The sequence below is a fragment of the Amblyomma mixtum genome, chromosome 3, assembly GCF_055824585.1.
Source record: "Amblyomma mixtum isolate Tamu chromosome 3, ASM5582458v1, whole genome shotgun sequence".
NCBI classification, from domain to species: Eukaryota; Metazoa; Arthropoda; class Arachnida; order Ixodida; family Ixodidae; genus Amblyomma; species Amblyomma mixtum.
The window spans coordinates 393,529,223-393,546,630 of NC_143014.1; the positions used below are offsets into that span (position 1 = coordinate 393,529,223).

The 17,408-nt window shown below is 43.2% G+C and overlaps 1 protein-coding gene and 1 long non-coding RNA gene across 8 annotated transcripts in view; one reads left to right on the top strand and one right to left on the bottom strand.

Annotated features, from left to right (window-relative positions):
- LOC149357205 (uncharacterized) overlaps nt 1–17,408 on the top strand; it is a 105,370-nt gene that overhangs the window by 15,462 nt on the left and 72,500 nt on the right. The window lies entirely within an intron of this gene.
- On the bottom strand, nt 161–2,467 carry LOC149357206 (uncharacterized). Its single transcript, XR_016289887.1, has 3 exons — nt 1,964–2,467; nt 866–986; nt 161–587 (listed from the first exon to the last, which is right to left on the bottom strand). It is a non-coding gene; the product is annotated as an uncharacterized LOC149357206 (long non-coding RNA).

Genomic DNA, 17,408 nt, shown 5'->3' on the forward strand with positions numbered 1-17,408 from the left:
TTAACTGGTGAGACACTGTGATCAATAGGTCTGACCGATTCAGTTTAACTGGTCTGTCCTACTAACCAATTTGTGTCCAGTGAGCCTGACTAGCAGAATACAGTAGGTTCTGGAATGAAGGGTGTACTGTTTATATTTGCATTCAATATAAACACAAGCAAACAGTCGGAAACAATCTATTCATGGCAGCATACAAATATACAAAAGCAGTGGGGGTGGAGTGGGTTAGGGAACAAACGCGAGTTAATGACATCCTAGTTGAGATCAAAAGGAAGAAATGGGATTGGACAGGGCATGTATGCGAAGGCAAGATAACCGGTGGTCCTTAAGGGTAACGGAGTGGATTTCAAGAGAAGGCAAACATAGCAGGGGGCGGCAGAAAGTTAGGTGGGCGGATGAGACTAAGAAGTTTGCTGAGATACGGTGGCTACAATTGGCAAAGGACAGGGTTAATTGAAGAGACATGGGAGATGCCTCTGCCAAGCAGTGGGCGTAGTCAGGCTGCTGCTGATGATAATGTGTGAAGCAATCTTCATGGCAGAAAAAAAAAGCCGTGATGCCTTCACTGCTCTCCTCTATGTTCCTGCCTGCAAAATGAAACCAAAACAAGATTACGGTAAGAAAAAGCAAAAAAATTAATTAAAGCACCAGTTTCACTTGGCACAAAAGCGAGACCACCAAACCTGACCAATACTCATAATAGAAAATTACAGACTTAATTATAAGCCTTCTACTTCACTTACAGTCACCCTCCAGGTGGGCAGACTGTTGTGATAGACTCATGAAAAGCATGCTAGCACCATTAATGACAAAACTGGATGTCTAGGTACAAAGCCACGCAAAGTACAACATCAATTATACACACTTGTTGGCCACCTTCTCAATGTTGGCAAGTTTCTCAACGACATAATGGTTCATCTGCTTCGTAGCCAGGAAAAGCATATGTGCCGGTATTCCCTGTTTGGCCAGGTGCTCCCTGTAGCATTCTGTTTCCATAAAGAGAAACTGCACATTATGAACAATACAAGCAAAAGGAGACTCAAGAGTTTGGCAATGCAAGTATGCTGCCTTGCTTCTACAGCGCTGTATGTAAACTTCCAAACTGTCATAGTAGAATGCACTGTACATTTTTGAAGAAGCAGTTTGATTGCATATTGGCCATACAGTTGTGCTTATCCTTTGTACATAACCTCACATTGATGAATGCACTGCACCTTTTTGAAGAAGCAGTTTGATTGCATATTGGCCATACACTTGTGCTTATCCTTTGCACATAACCTCACATTGATGAATGCACTGCACATTTTTGAAGAAGCAGTTTGATTGCATATTGGCCATACAATTGTGCTTATCCTTGTACATAACCTCACATTGATGAATGCACTGTACATTTTTGAAGAAGCAGTTTGATTGCATATTGGCCATACACTTGTGCTCATCCTTTGTACATAACCTCACAATGATATTTCCAACAAATACAAGCACTTATTCTATCCAATTCTTTCAACCACCTTTTAAATTGTAGGGGTGTGCGAAAAGTGGTTTTTTGATTCGAAGCGAATTCGAAGCTAATAGCCGTTTTCTTCGAATAATTTCGAAGCGAATAGTTCGAATAGTACTTCTGGCACTAAAAAAAGGCTGAATGACAGTAGGCATTTCCAAAACAATTTATTTTCTTAACACACGGTGCCATTACATACTGCACTGAGGCTTTATTTAAAACCGTGCTTCAAAATTTTAAGAGAGCACCTAAAGTGAGTTAAGAACAATTTTTACTGGTTTGGTAATAAAAAGTTGTAACACAAAAATACCGCCTGCTTTCTAATAAGGAACTACAGATAAAATACAAAAAATGACAGTATAACAGAACGGTGCCAGTAGTACAACCAATAACTGAAACCATAGGAGTAACTGCACTACACTGCAGCAAGAGCACTGAGAACAATAATGAATTCTGCACTACCGGTGACCAGTGGTCGAACGGGTCGAATGTCCAACACTGAGCTAGGCAATCACGTTCGGTGCACCGACTTGCCACTTGCGTTGCTTGCGTTTCTATAGTTTGGATCCTCACTTCTTGGCTTGGATTGCGCCTTCTTTTCGGTTACGCCGATGGGACTGCTGCGTCCAAAGATGCTAAAATGGAACATAGGCTGACCGGACCTCCTAGCAGCACTGGCAGCATCGCAGCATCGCGTATCCACAGCTCCCACAGCACCGATAGGTTGGCGGTACTGTCGGGGACAGAGCGTTCAGGACGCGCCGCCCATGGCTCAAATGCATCGCCATGTACCTTGCGGCCAGAGATTGGCGCGTCTATTTCGCTATCCGAGGGGTGCTCGCATGGAAACGTCGGCTCTGCTCTGTCTCCCTCGGGTTTAGTGCGGCAAACTGGCGCTCTTCCCGGCCTATGCCGTCACTCTGATAAGTCCTGTCGCACGATGCATTTTATTTTTTTTTGCATTTCACTAGCAGCTCGCGGCTGCTGTTTGCCGGAGCGTTGCTTCGCTTATCAAGCTGAAGGATCAGAACATCGTGTTTATCTTGGCTGCGTGTTTATCTTCGTATCTGTCCTATCAGATAATCTTTTCCGCAGCTTTATTGGAAAAAAAATAGGGGGGGGGGGGGGGAATGAACGCGGCCAAGCGATGCCCGCGTTCGAATACTTGCGGCGTCCGAGCTCATCGATAGCGTCACCGCCAGCCAGAATATATAAAGGGTTCGCTGACAATAAACTGAGGTTTCTTGTTTTGAAGCTTAGACGACTGTCGGCTGTGTTCTTCCTTCATTGCGTCTGCCTCGACCCGGTGGCAGCGACGCGGCTTATGGCAGCCTTAGTGCGGAGTTTCGAAAACGGCCAGAACGCAGGATCTTTCGCAAGAGCGCGTCGCCCTGACTTTTCTTTCGTTTGTCGCTGGGTTCGGAACCCGGCCTGATCGTGATTTGCGTATTGACTGACCCCCGAGCGTTGAAAGCGCGATAAAAAAAAAAGCCATCTATGTGGCAACACTCGTAACCGAAACCACATAAAGCAAGCGGGCAAGCGTCCCAGTAACACTATTCGCGCGAGACGAATACTTCGAAATTTCGAATACCGAGAACTCGGTTCGAAGCGAATATCGAATACTGTGCTATTCGATCGAATATTGGAAATTATCGAATATTCGCACACCCCTAAATTTAAGTGCAGCAACAATGCTGGCCTCATTTTGCATTTTCAAATATCGAATCTGGCTAACTGAAAAATCTGCTTCAGCACTTGTGCTTCAATTCCTGCCACAATAAGCAGAAAAACACAAGCTTTGAGGAAGACAATGTTCAAAGGATTCTCACGTACCGCTCATAACAAGCGCAAGCAGTGCAGCAAGAAACAGAACAGATTTAAACTGCCCTAGACAGCTGTAAGTACTCACCGTGCATTACTGTCACTTTTAGTAGCGTTAACGGGCACTTCCTCTCACAGTCCGGGTACTTAGGGCTATGTTTGCCTGTGAAAATGACATATTGCAGTGTGTGTATATATATATATATATATATAAACAGGAAAGGGCTTCTTAAAAGCATCATCTTTCCGATAGTCAAATAGTGACATTGCTGTGTTATTACCTTGAAGGGAACGACCCCTCAGTGCTGCTGTGCCCCAAATTGCCACCAGGAGCTCCTGTACAAGCATGCTGTCTTTCTCCAACTGTTTGATTCTGGTCCAAGTGTTTTTAGTGATGAGGATCCCCTCCCCGATGTAAACCTGCAGATATAAAACAGCAGATTTGTACGCATTCTATGCACATCATTAATTATACTCTATCATCCAAAGTGCTTGAAAAGTAGTATTTATGTTAACTTTTGCAGTCTTAAATGCAAAATAAATTTGCAAAACAAATTATGCCAGTTATTTTCAAAAATGAATGAAGATGTCAGTAGTTTGCAATTGCTTTGCAGAAGCAAATGAAAAGTGCATTATTTCAGCACACACAACACCACCTCCAAGCAATGAGATACAGCTATTCATGCCTATTTTCCAAGTCTACAACTGCATTAAACTTTGCCCAGCTATTATTATTCATTAATCCATTATTTCAGGCATTTGAGAAAGCATCCAGGTATACCATGTCATCTTGAGTTTCAAACAGAGGAGAGTCCTCTGTATTGTAGATGGCAGCAGTCTCTGTAGCTGGAGTGGCGACTGCTGCTGAGACTGCTGAGGTCTTCCTCTCAGGAGCCGGAGTTAGATTTTTCAGGGCCGGGATATTATAGAAAAGTATTGAAACAAGCACAGGGATACACATTAGTCACTATAGTGCACACATATGAATATATCACATGCATGAAGTAGCAAATGTAAGCTTTGTAGCACAGTGAAACAGCTCTGATGTCACACTGCCAGTGACTTAATATTGTGCACTATCAAGCCACACCCTTGTGTCTTCATATGCCCACTTCCTATCTTCAATAAATACTGCTTGTCATCGACAACCAGCCCGCACACAAGGTTTAAAATATCTATAGATATTTCTGCTGCCCAGTATACACATCAGTGGTGGCCACTGCTTTTCAGCTTCATTATGCGAATCCAGGGAGTAAAACTTGAGCATTATTTGTTGACCTCACATTCAGACAGAAATCAGACGAGACTGTGCAGTTTTTTTTTCGGACATGTTTTCACTGCAGGAACAACTGACTAAGAGTTTCGCTTTGTCTTCAAAATTTTATTCGCTTTTTATAAAAACTCTAGGAAGGGCAGCTTGCACAAAGATACTAATCACTAAGTCGGGCATCAGTTACTTTTGTGCCATATATTACGATTTCATTGCATACATTACAGTCTCCACATCGAAAATAGGTTTTTTTAGGAAAGGAAGTGACACAGTAACTGTCTCACTTATGCAGATGGACACCCGCACCACGCTGTAAGGCAAGGGATATAAAGGAGGAAGTGAAAACGAAAGAGATGCCACAGGGGAGGTCTCCGGAATGATTTCGATCACCTGGGGATCTTCAGTGTGCACTGACATCGCACAGCACATGGGCACCTTCTGTGTTTCTCCATCGAAACGCGGCCGCCGCGGTCGGGTTCGAACCTCGGCACTCCAGTTCAGTAGACGAGTGCCTTAACCACTGAGCCACCACATGCACCATTTCCAAATTTGTGCCAGATATGTCTGCCTTTGTTTTTACACTCGTAAAGCATTCAGTACCACAGCTGCAGTGCCAAACCCCATGGAACAGCTTCATCTGTGTGGGTAACACTTGTTGCAATCATGTTACCAAAGCATCCCAACAGTAACTCTTTTGTAGCCACTCATTTCTAAAATGTATTGGAATGAAGTTACATCTAGACAACAAGAACCAATGAAACTAATTAGTACTAAAACATCAAGACAACCTACCAAGCTCATCTATTCTCGAAATCACTTTCTCCTCAAGTCGCTCATTGAGGCATCTCAGCTTTTGAACTTCTGCATCTTTCTCTTCAAGCTGCTGTTTCAGGCTTTCAATTTTCATTAATGCATCCGAGAGTGCCCTCTGCTGACTTGTTTCTGAATGTGATTCGTTAAGTTTTTTTTTCAATAGCCTGAAAAACACTGTCTTTGCTGGTGTGTTTCCTCTTCTTAGGTTGCTATAAATGGACAAAACAGAAAAAGATTACCCAGTCTCACCGACCAGAATATGAGCCCAGTGGTTTCTGTAAAAAAAAGGAGGATGCATATCACCTCACGTTCTTCTTCACTAGCACTGGAATCCACAATTCGCATGAAACGGACACGCTGTTTTTTACTTTTTTCTCCACATCTGCTTCAGAGTCTGAAATGTTTTCACAGGGGCAAAAATAAATTGCAGGCAAAAATATTTACGGCTCTTAGATACTGCAACATGTAAAAATGCACAAAGTTTCATTTGGATTGTGGGACTGAATGGGCTCCCGGACATCTGGTGTTCTCTAGCTCCACCGACACTACAAAATACAGCACCAGATAGATGCACTTGCTAGTAGTACAGTTATTGGAGAAAGAGCACACATGCATTACTTGCTTCGCATACTAAAACCAAATTACCGTATGTTCTAGTGTATAAGACACGGCTTTTCTTCAACAATCTTGCTGGTGCGCCCCATACAAGGGTGCGTCTTATACGCGAATTTTTCGGGGTTTTTTTGCGAATTCAGAAATTCTCAGGTTCATGCTGAAGCTTTTTTCACTGAAAAAATATCGCTGCCAATAACGCGGTTGTAACACGGTCAATACTTCAATACGAGGGGCCGCCGTACGCAACTTCTATTTAGGTGAACTTTATCATGAAACAGCGGGGATAACGACTTCTGGAATCACAAACCGGTGGCCATTTCGGAGGCTCCAAGCAAAAGTAATGTGAAATGCCAAAAGATGGCGACAATCGTGCTTCTCGCCATTATCAAGACAAGCCGACAACTGTGTTTCCTCTGAGTACATAGTGCGAAGAGAATGTTTCAGCCACGTCGCCTCCAGAAATGGCGAACCTTTTTATAGCGCATCTGAAGATGAAGACTTTGAAGGTTTTAAGCAGAAATAAAATGTTGTTGCAGACAAAGTTTCTTCTCTGCAGTCTTTTATTGTGTACTTTTTCATGCATATGTGCACCCAATCCTGTTACGGCCTCAAAGAGAGGCCAACAGTATGTAATAAATAAAATAAAAAAATAAATATGGGGGAGCTCTTTCGTTTTTCTTTCTTTTTTGCTAAAGCCTGGGTATGGCGTGAGTGTTGCCTTTTTCTATCACTTAGCGTTGCTTAAGAATTTCTCACAAGTACGGTGCATTCGCGATGGTCGCACCAGCGTGTTTAATTAAGCCTCACAAGCCTAACTAGGGTGCGTCTTATCCACGGGTGCGTCTTATGTACCAACTTTTTCAGTGACAGCCTGCATATATGGCGGGTGCGTCTTATACAAGTGTGCATCTTATGCACCGGAAAATACGGTATGCATCGCATTGTTAACGACACAAAATTCCTCTGTAATATTCAATTCTGAAAGGGTGAACCTTGATTTGGACATGTTTAGTAAACTATAAAAATTTCAGTTAAGAACCGCTCCTTAAAAGTGTACCCGCGGTTCGTCTCACAACTCTATATACTCAATCAATTCAAATTTTGACCAAGGTTTACCCTTTTTCCTTAATTCATCAAGTGCATCTAGGCCTAGGAGGCTCGGGCTGAAATTGTGGATACAAGGATTCCTTCCTCAGTATGGCCCATTTTTCTTGTATTACCTTAGCAAGCATAAAAAAAATGCAGTTATTTGACCCAATTTTCACTGCATATGTGGTTATCAAACAGACAGGCAAATACGGCTTATGCACGCAACAAAAGCAGCTCCATGGCATCTTAATTTTACAATTAAGCCCTGTTATTGCCCTCACGGTCGGCCGCCTGTGTTTTCATACAGTTGTAGGGCAAAAGTTCTGAATTGTCTCGGTAGCTATAGCAAATTGGTATAACAGTGGATGGGGGCTTCAACTGTTTTCATTGACCTGCTTTGCCTGACAGAAATTTTTTTTTTAGTGAACACAAATCCCACAAACTTTTATCCATGACCGCACGTGCAACATAGCTTTTCACGCAGCTTAATCAGTTGCCAAACACAGACAGATGTCGACACGATTGAGTTTTGTGGCGACGTGTGCACATTGTTTGAATTATCACGTATTCACTCATTCACACTACGCTATCTGAGACTCTAGCTGGTCGATCGTGCGACCACTGCACATTGAAATATAGATAGTTGCAATGCTAAAACTTTAAACGCCCACCGTAAATGCTTCTCTCGGCTGAACTGCTCACTTATTCGTGCTGAAATTGTCGCAGAGATTGTGCACTACTGTCCTGGTTTTTCAATACCAAGTTTGAATTATGTACTTTCCTGATTTGATCAGAATTATAACCGTCTGTAGCATTGGCGGCAGATAAGCAACTTTCGCGTAGTGCGCGTTTAACGTTGAAACAGTCACTTTTTATATTTGTTTCTCTGTGGAGATGCAGTTGAAACCCCCCATGTTCATGACAAAAGTGATAATTCGAACTTACCTCCCAGCAACAGTACTCTTGCACGATAATCGTAGCTCCCGTCATCATCAATCCATTTCACAGGATAGTAGGCTGACCTGAAGTCACCATCATCACTGGCCTTATATCCCCTGATATAGTCAATGGGGACTATAGCGCAACGCTTATCTTCATAGCGTACGTACGTGTGCGTACCCATGGTTCTGCTGGCCTAAACGATGGGCACGAGACTGCACTAACATTTTTCGACAAAGCGACCGCCATGGCTGGCCCCTGTTACGGTGGCGGTGGCGATGTGGATAATTCCAAATCGAAGCGCCAAACCGGCCAAACTTGCTAAAGTGTTGTTGCTACACAAATTTGAATTAAACCATGGCTTTATTTTTATTCCACATAAAAAATTTAGCTTCTAAAATTCGCACTTAGTATGTTTTTGAATGGCTAGTTTGGTTGGTTTGTTTATGGGATTTAATGTCCCAAAGCAACTCAGGCTATGAGAGGCGCCGTAGTCAAGGCCAGCCGTAGGCGTACCTGTGGCTTGCGGCATGTTTGCAGTAATTTTCTGGAAGATACACGCGTTGTTCCTATAAAGAAAGTTCGGAAGCGCAATGGAGTGCCCAAAAAAGAGGCAGAAGCGAGGACAATGTAAAAAGTATTTAAATCCCGATGAAACCTTCAAGCTGCCGAAATCGACGCGCTCCTGGTACAACCGTGCACTTGCAAACAAACAAGGCGTGAGTATTGAATGCATACCACATGTGTCTATCACGTGTGCTTGTGACCACCGTGCTTCTGCCCACTGATCCTTTAAACGTTGTTAGAGGAATCTTCTACAGCGGACAGCGGCGGTACTGCAAGAAACAAGCCTGTCAGTTCACATGCTGCTTCAGGCAGGTCTTCGACGCTGTGCGGCTCATATCATAACGTTGCAAATGCCGACCTGCATGACTCTAGGTCGCAATCACCACAAGGATGCATCAGTATAAATGAGGAAGAAAACATCCAACCATGCTCCTCCAGTGGCAGGGAACACTCCGCGGTTGGAGCAGCGCGCAGTCCGGAGGATGAGCAGAATAAAGCTGTGAGAACACCATATATATATTCTTTACGCGCCATGCATGAAGTGGCATTGGTCTGAAAAAAAAAAGTAATAATAATGAGCTCTTTCTTCGTTGGCGTTGCATAATTCTCCTCGCAGCGCCGCCCCTCCTCCTCCGCTCTAAGGGTGTGTTCCTCGTATTTTCTCGTTTTCGGTTGTTTACTGGATGTTTCTATTGCAGTGATCGGTGCACCTTGTTTGAATTATTCGTACCAGAGGAAAATAAAATTGTGTGCAGTTGACCTACTGCTTGCCACTGTCCTAGAAGGAATGAATCCAGCTCTCAAAAAGTCTACAGAGAGAATAATGATGCTGCATCTAGTTAGTTTCATTCCCGCTGCCTTTGCTCAAAGCATAAATTAATTTCTTGCCTTTTCCCTCGAATGCAAAATATAACACTTATCCGGCAGTTCCTGAACTTGGTAACGTTTTCGCGGTATGAGTGCAAGTTCAACGCGGGAACCCCAAGTCGCCGCTACGAATAATTCAAACAAGGTGCACAGATCAGTGCAATAGAAACATCCGGTAAACAATGGAAAATGGAAAAATACGACGAACACACTCTTAGAGCGGAGGAGGAGGGATGGCGCTGCGAGGAGGGTTATGCAATGCCATCGAGAAAAGAGCCTAATAATGCGTATCTTGCCAAATTTTTTTAAAGGCACTTTTGATGTTTTTATTTGTTATTTGTTTTTTATTTTTTCCACCACCTGTATGCAAAATGTGAGAATGAGAATCCTTGTCTACAGCAATTGAGCGTGTGCTTGAAGTGAAAGTTTAATGCAGCTCCTTTGCTATATCGGTGGCAGGGTGCTTGTGCCTGCATGGTTTATGTGCATGTCGATCTGGCTGCGCTCAAGCTGAAGTATTATCTCTAAAATTGAGATTTCGCTGCCCTTCATCAGCACAGCACCGCTCGAGCATTTGAGACATAGTAGACCTCTGTGGTATTTCTTTTAGCTTGCGCCTGTTTCAATGTTATTGTTTTGTTAGCACTGGTTGCTATTGCCAAGATGGATGTGAAGGTGCAAGGTCCATCAACCTGCCATTCTTGTGTATCGTACAGTTTGCACAGGTGTCATTGGCCGCCATGTTTCAGACTACGTTATATAACCTACATATCACAACCCGCTCTGGTCTAGACTGTGAAAGCTAGAATTAGCGCTGAGAGGTAGTGCTCGTAACGTCCGTGAGTGCAGCACATATAAACTTGTATTGCTGGAAGAGTGCATCCTGAATATTGATAGTGAATTCCTTATGTATGCAGAAATGTCATGCCACCAGTGAGAGCACAAGCCAAGATGCAACTGGTGCATTTGTCTCTCTCTTCAAGGACATGCTGTCGTTAGTGCTAACTGTGACAGCAGGTGATATGCTGTTAATGGTTCTGAGGTATGCACTTAGGGCAAAGTTAACATATAGTGCTCTGCTGCGCCTCATTGATATGATAAATGGTTTTTTAACCACCCTGTCCTTCCCCAGTTGAAGCACACGATGAGCAAGCTTTTGCAAAGCACTGGGACAAGTATGAGCTTCCATTATTATTGCCCACACTGCACAGTATATGTTGGCGAGGCAGTAGCAGACATTCCCCTGGAATGCTCTGTATGTGGTCATTCTTGTGAGTCATCTGCCATGGCAGATGCACCCTTTTTTGTGCTATTAGACCTTCCCTCACAGCTGTGCAAGGTGTTACAAAATCGCAGCTTTCTCGACCTGACACAGCCACTCCAGTCAAATGGCACGTTGTGTAATATTTACGATGGCATCATGTACCAGAACTTTGTTGCTAAGCTACAAGTCAAGCTGGGCACAGAATCAGCTTCACATTGAATGCAGATGGGAGCCCTGTATTCAAGTCGAGTGGTACATCAATTTGACCTATTCAACTTATCATTAACGAGCTGCCACTGACAGAAAGAATGAAAAATTTGGTATTGGCAGGTCTCTGGTTTGGAAGAGACAAACCGCATATGGGCATCTTTCAGGGTGCCTTTGTGGAGGTTTTGAACAAATTATCACAGGAAGGACTTGAACTTGAACATAAAGGCAAAAAACAAAACTTCAAGGCCTTCTGCATTTGTTGTGCAGTTCATTCTGTGGCCAGGGCCCCCATGCAGGGTTTGACACAGTTTAACGGATACTACGGCTGTAATTGGTGCCTGCATAGAGGGGAGAGGGTTGGGAGGTCAACAAAGTACCCTGCAGAAGAAGTAGACACTGCTGAAAGGAGCGAGGAGCAGATGGTTTCAGACATGGAGAGGGCAGTTGTAGAGGAGAGACCTATTAATGGCGTGAAATCTTTCTCCGCACTCATCAACTTGCAGCAGTTCAATATAGTGTGGAGCTTCGTTCCTGACTATATGCACTGTATGCTGTTGGGAGTGGGGCGCCAGTTTCTGAACATGTGGCTTTAGTCAGCAGGCTCTCCATTCTACTTAGGTCGCTGTCAGGCTGCAGTAGATGAATTGATGAGCATCGCACCTCCCAGAGATGTCAAGCGCACACCAAGGTCCACAAAAGAGAGGCGATGGTGGAAGGCAAAGGAATTCGAGAACTGGGTGCTCTTCTATAGCGTGCCTGTGCTGGATGGCATTTTGGACAGGAAGTACCTGCAGCACTGGGCATATCTGGTGGAGGCTTTGCATACCCTGCTGGAACACAAGGTGTCTTACGTGCCCTCTGCCAGCAGTAGCACCTTAACTGAAGAGCTACAGGTAGAAAACAGTGTTGAATATGCTCACTTATGTCAAAATGGTCGCATATTCACTGGCGAAAGCTATGCCAGAAACAAAAAGACAAATAACTCCGTGGTGCAGTTGCTGAATGGCACTTTTGCTGTTATTGTAAGCATCATTAGCTGTGGTCCCACGTATGCTCTTGTGCGCCCAATAAAATGCAGTGCCGTGAAGTATGGCACTGTTGAGTTGAACCACCTGTTCAAAGTTCTTTCATTCACAAGGGACCTAAATCTTGTGCCATTTTCTTTAGTGAGCAACATTTGTGTATTTATGGACGTAGGAAGTGTGTTTCTTTCACCTATACCTAGCTGTTACAGTTGATTGCTTATTGCTGGTTTGGTTTGATTTTTGTGGTTTAATGTCCCAAAGTGACTCAGTCTATGAGGGAAGCCGTATTGAAGGGCTTTGGACAATTTAAACTACCTGGAGTTGTTTAACGCGCACTAACATCACACAGCACATTGGTGCCTAGCGTTTCGCCTCCTTAATTATTGAGCTACTTTGGCAGGGGCTTATTGCTGGAATTTAACATCCTGCAACTGAGTGATGATAGAGGCCTTAGCGTAGGCTTCTAGATTTTAAATAATTTTTCATTTGGGAATTTTATTTTGTTGTAGCATTGTACAGATTGCGGGCTATGTGTGCCCACCGCAGTCAAAAAATGACCTGAAATGTCATGCTCAAGAAGGAAATGCTTTGGGCACCATGCTGCCTTGTAGGATCTAGTGTCTGTATAATGGAACAGTGTACCATAAGACAATTACAATATCGGTGGTAGTAAAATGGGCAACGAAAAGGTGGAATTTGAGGCATGCAATGAAAGACCAAGGGTTCTGCAGAACCCATTGTGAGAACCGCTAAGATTAATACAGTTCCATTGTACAAGAGTTGAAATCAGGCTGAAATGTGATCCATTTAGCAGAGCATCACAGTTTATTGTGTATTGTGTAACACGTTGCACACTGATTAGGTTAGGTGTAATTGTGAAGTGTCTACATGCTGAAACCTATTCTCTGAGCTGTAAGATACTAGTGTTTTGGAATAATTTTCAAACACTTTGCATTTTTTAATTTGCACTGGTATCACAACACAAACGCAGTTTTGTGTTTCATCTTTACTGAAATGGTGCCACTGCTGCTAGTGTTTGAGTCCATGACTTCGTGTTGAACAGCCATATACTGTGGCCATTGAGGCACTGCTGCAGATGTGAGAGTTTGCAACCCAACACAGTGTTGCTAGTGTACTGTGATGGCATATGGTAGTAATATTGTCCCAAAGCAATGCTGGGCTTGATATATGCTATGACTAATGACTGCCTCATATTACTTCAGAGCAAGGGCTCTGTAATGTGCACAAATAGCAATCCTAGCAGACTCGCAAGAAATACACGTTACGTTTTTCAGATATGTGTTGTCGCATTGTAAGCTCTGTCGAATGATTCCTACCAACTTTCTGTCCTCTCGGGCATATTTTTCCATCATTTAAAGTGAGTGTGCTTGTTAAGTACTGCAGTGGGATGCCTCAGGGACTACACTACTGCAGGAAGGAAAAGCATGTTACATAACTTCTGGAAAATATTTTTGATTACTTTCACATACAGGTTGTCACTGGACTCTAGGAACTGTTGGCTTTCATCTCAGTGAGACTGAGTTGCATAATTTGAACTGAAATGCATATGAACTTTTTGGTACTCGGCCTCCATGTGATTGGATGTCCATGTACTGGATTAATATTCAGTAGGCACATATCAGAGTTCGTATTACGACTTGCAGGTATATTTTTCTTTTGGGTAGAATTCTTATGCCAGTAAGGAAGCATTATTGCGATTGTATTCGAATGTTTGTGTTCTAAGTGCATATCTCAGACCATTTTGACCTTCATGCCTTTCATCAGAATGTGTGGTTTGCTTGTAGCCTTCCTCTGTGTGCAGTGCACTTCACCTATACTTTGCCCTCCTTATGAAGTAAATAACATGTCCAGAAAGTAAATATACAAAGGCCAAATACCAGAACCGAAGTGAAACCTAATTGCTAGTGCACCTGATTTGCATTTGGCCGAACTATGAGTTTGACACATAATGTCCTGAGTTGCCTATGTGCCACAAAAGCCAGCACAACACATTTGGCTGAACTATGTACATCGACAGTCTTTTTTTTTTCATGAACTTCTGTTTTTTGACGAGAATTCACGGCACCACTTTGCCACATTCTCCTGGCTCGTTCAAACAACCGCACAAACTTCTGTGAATGTCCACTGGTGGTTTGCCCCTTGTGTGCAGAAAGCATATCATGGATTGCAACTCATATTTTTAAGGATCAATGCAGGCATTCGGAATTCTTGCTACTTGACCAGACACTGGCAAAACACTGAAAACTGGCGGGCAGTAGAAATCGTGTGGTCCAAGGTGTAGGGCAGTGCTGGCACCCCTCAGCTAGCTCTCTTTGTAACTTGGTGGCTAGCACGCAGGGTACTGTCACTTTCCAGACACTCCTCGTATAGTCTTATAAAGCTCACTGCAGTGGCAATGGAGGCTGTCCACCCAATGGCATCTGCTGCTTGGTGATATTTCAGTTCATCCCACTACACTGAGACACCTGGCAGCCACATAAAATTTCACACTAGGGGGTTTCATGATGGCATTGGTTGGTAGGCCTTTTTTTTGAAAGGCATTTGCAGCTTTGTTCTCGAGTTGTGCCTGGCTCTAGCAACTCTTACAGCATATGTGTGTAAAGGGAGGGAAGGGGGTAGTACGTCTGCCATGAGTCTTGAAACTTTGACAAAAAGAATGGGGGCCATTGCAGCTCTCTCATGGCAATCTCACTTTAGGAGGGGGCTTGCCTCCCCCCTTCCCCCCATTTCCTTAATTTGTCCCTGATGTCTTCATGAAAACGGTAGACATAGTGTTGATAAATCCAGCTGTAATTTTCATTATTTCAATGTGGGCCATTTTTGGGGTGCTGTATGTTTTTATCTTGATGCTGTATGTATGTTTTGCATCTCTGAAAGTCTTGAGTAGTGTTTTTGTTTCATAATTTTTGATGCTTTCTCGTGATGTTTTTCGCTTTGTCATTTTTCTGTTTTGTGAACATGTATGAATATGTGAAACTGAGCTGCATGACCTTTGTGGACACCATTTTTCAGTTTTTCTTTAAAGGGACTATGCAATAAATTAATTGCGATTGCGTAAAGCAGACAAGAGATGGGCATTCCACCACTCGTCACCCCAGCGCAAGAATTTTTGAGCTAGCATCACTAACAATGAAGTTATAGACGATTAAAAATCACGCTCCTCCTCTCCCCCCCTTAACTCGTACCTGCAGAGCATCAAGAAAAAAATAAAGAAAACAGCTCTGGGACAGGGCCCCGCCCATGAATACGTCATTCGCTGACGTTCGGTTTGCGACTTCCGGTTGTCGCACCCAGAACCCCAGCAGCAGCGTCGGCAGCGTCTCTCCGACCTCGATCTCTTTCTTCGCCTTCCTGGATCGCGGTGCATGTCAGATTTCTTTTCTTGTCACTGCGACAAAGGCACTGCAAGTGGTTCCCGAACTCCCGACAGAATGAGGCGGCAGGGGTAAATTGAAAACATACGCGTGAAGGCAATGCCCTGACTTGCGCTTGCCTGAGGGGGTCATGCGGCAGCTCAAGCAAATGATTTTCACAGCTGTTGGAAGCATGCCCGTGACGTCGTGGCTGCCGTGGCTCCAGCTAATGACAACGTGTGGAGGCCTGCAGACGTCGCGAGTCCAGTGACGTCTATTTTCACGATTTTAGCTTCAAAGTCGGTCACTACGAAGACACCAATTAGCCCGCGAATTTTAAAAAGCGAACTTTTTAAAAATTTATAATAAATTGCCGGCTCAGTTTCGAAGACTCATACTTGGTGTGAATGATTCATAGCATCATTTCTAAGTATTGAAAACATTTACAAGTGACTTTTAATTCATTGCATAGTCCCTTTAATGTGCAAGTATGTCCATCATTTTTGTAAATGCAGTTCTGTCTTACGGAGCCAAGCATGATTAAATAAATTCATGCTTTGGTCACATACATGGTTTGTGAAAACTGGAAAATAAACAAATGTATAATGCTTCTAGAGTACTTACTGTGATTGTGCTTTATAGTTTATTTTAAAAATTGCATGAACATTTAGCTGATTTAAGAGGTAAATTAAAATCATGTTGGTAACATACAGTTCGAAGACAGGACGAAAGAGCAGACACAACACAAGCACGTCTGTGCGGTTACCAACATGATCGCGAACAAGCAAGCCCAATTCCCCAATCTTATAAATCAAATCCTGTAACTGATGTGCCTTGCATCACCAACAAGTACACTTAATCTGGAAAAAAATTCATTGTTGCTTCATGTGATATGGGGCTTAAGTACTAAAAGCAGATATCAATATCAGGAAAATGAATTTTGATGTAACATCCATTTTAAATATTCAGCCTTTTTAACCTCACAGGAATTGCAAATGGCCAACTGTCTCGAATTCATTCAAGACTGTTTGCTTCAAAAAATCTGCTGAAGGAAAAAAATGCTGTACTAGCAAAATTGACAAAAAAACAAAGGAAATTGAATGATAAATTTAAAAATGAAATGGCTTGCACTGCTTTGTGTGCAGTTGGAATGTGGCAAATAATTTAGCAATGACTAATAAACACTGTCCAAATGCAATGATAATTCTAACTGGAACCAATTGGGACATCCAAGTAAAGTAAAATGAGCATTCCAATTGGGCTGTCCACTTGGACCGCCCAATTGGGATTTGAATTCCAATTGTAACCAATTGGACCACTGCTGTGTCCATTTGGGATGACCATTTGGAAAGGGCATTCCAATTGGAACCAGTTGGACTGACCAATTGGTCTGGCCAGTTGGAATGAGATTTCCAATTGGAACCCATTGAGATCAATTGGAACCAATTGGAATCCCAATGGGTCAACTGAAAATGCATATACGGCCCGGTGGTCAGTCTGGAGGAACCCTGACACATCTTGTGACTTTTTTGTTAGGAAGGGGTCGGCAACCTTAATCATTTTAATGTTTCAGTCATATATGTTTCGGTCATATCCCATCCATATCTTTTCCTTTTGTCATTTTCATGTTCAGAGTTATCTACCTTATCTGGTTCCCGCGCTTTCTTCAGTGACATAATGTGAGCTTAGGTAAGTGTGAGCCATCTAAAACTGTTAAAGTTGCCTGGAGGTGCCCGATTGTGCGCATGCGTGTGAAGACTGTAAATGTGTTTCTTGCATTTATCAATAAATCAGTTGTTAGTAGCGCTCCGTGTGTGTCGTTTCCTTTCTTTGTGTTCGTCTTTTGCACTGAGCCAAGTGGTAACTTGTATCGTAGCAAGTTTTACAATGGTACTTACTTAGTTGAGCCGTGCATGATGCGAAAACGTAATCGTCTGCGTAGAGAGCGTTGAATCAAAACCTGCAAACGCCGTTTTTTCGCTGAAGGGCGGCAGTGGCGTCATCTGTTTTCTGCAGTGAAAAGTGTCACAGGCGCCGAGGCAAGTGTTGC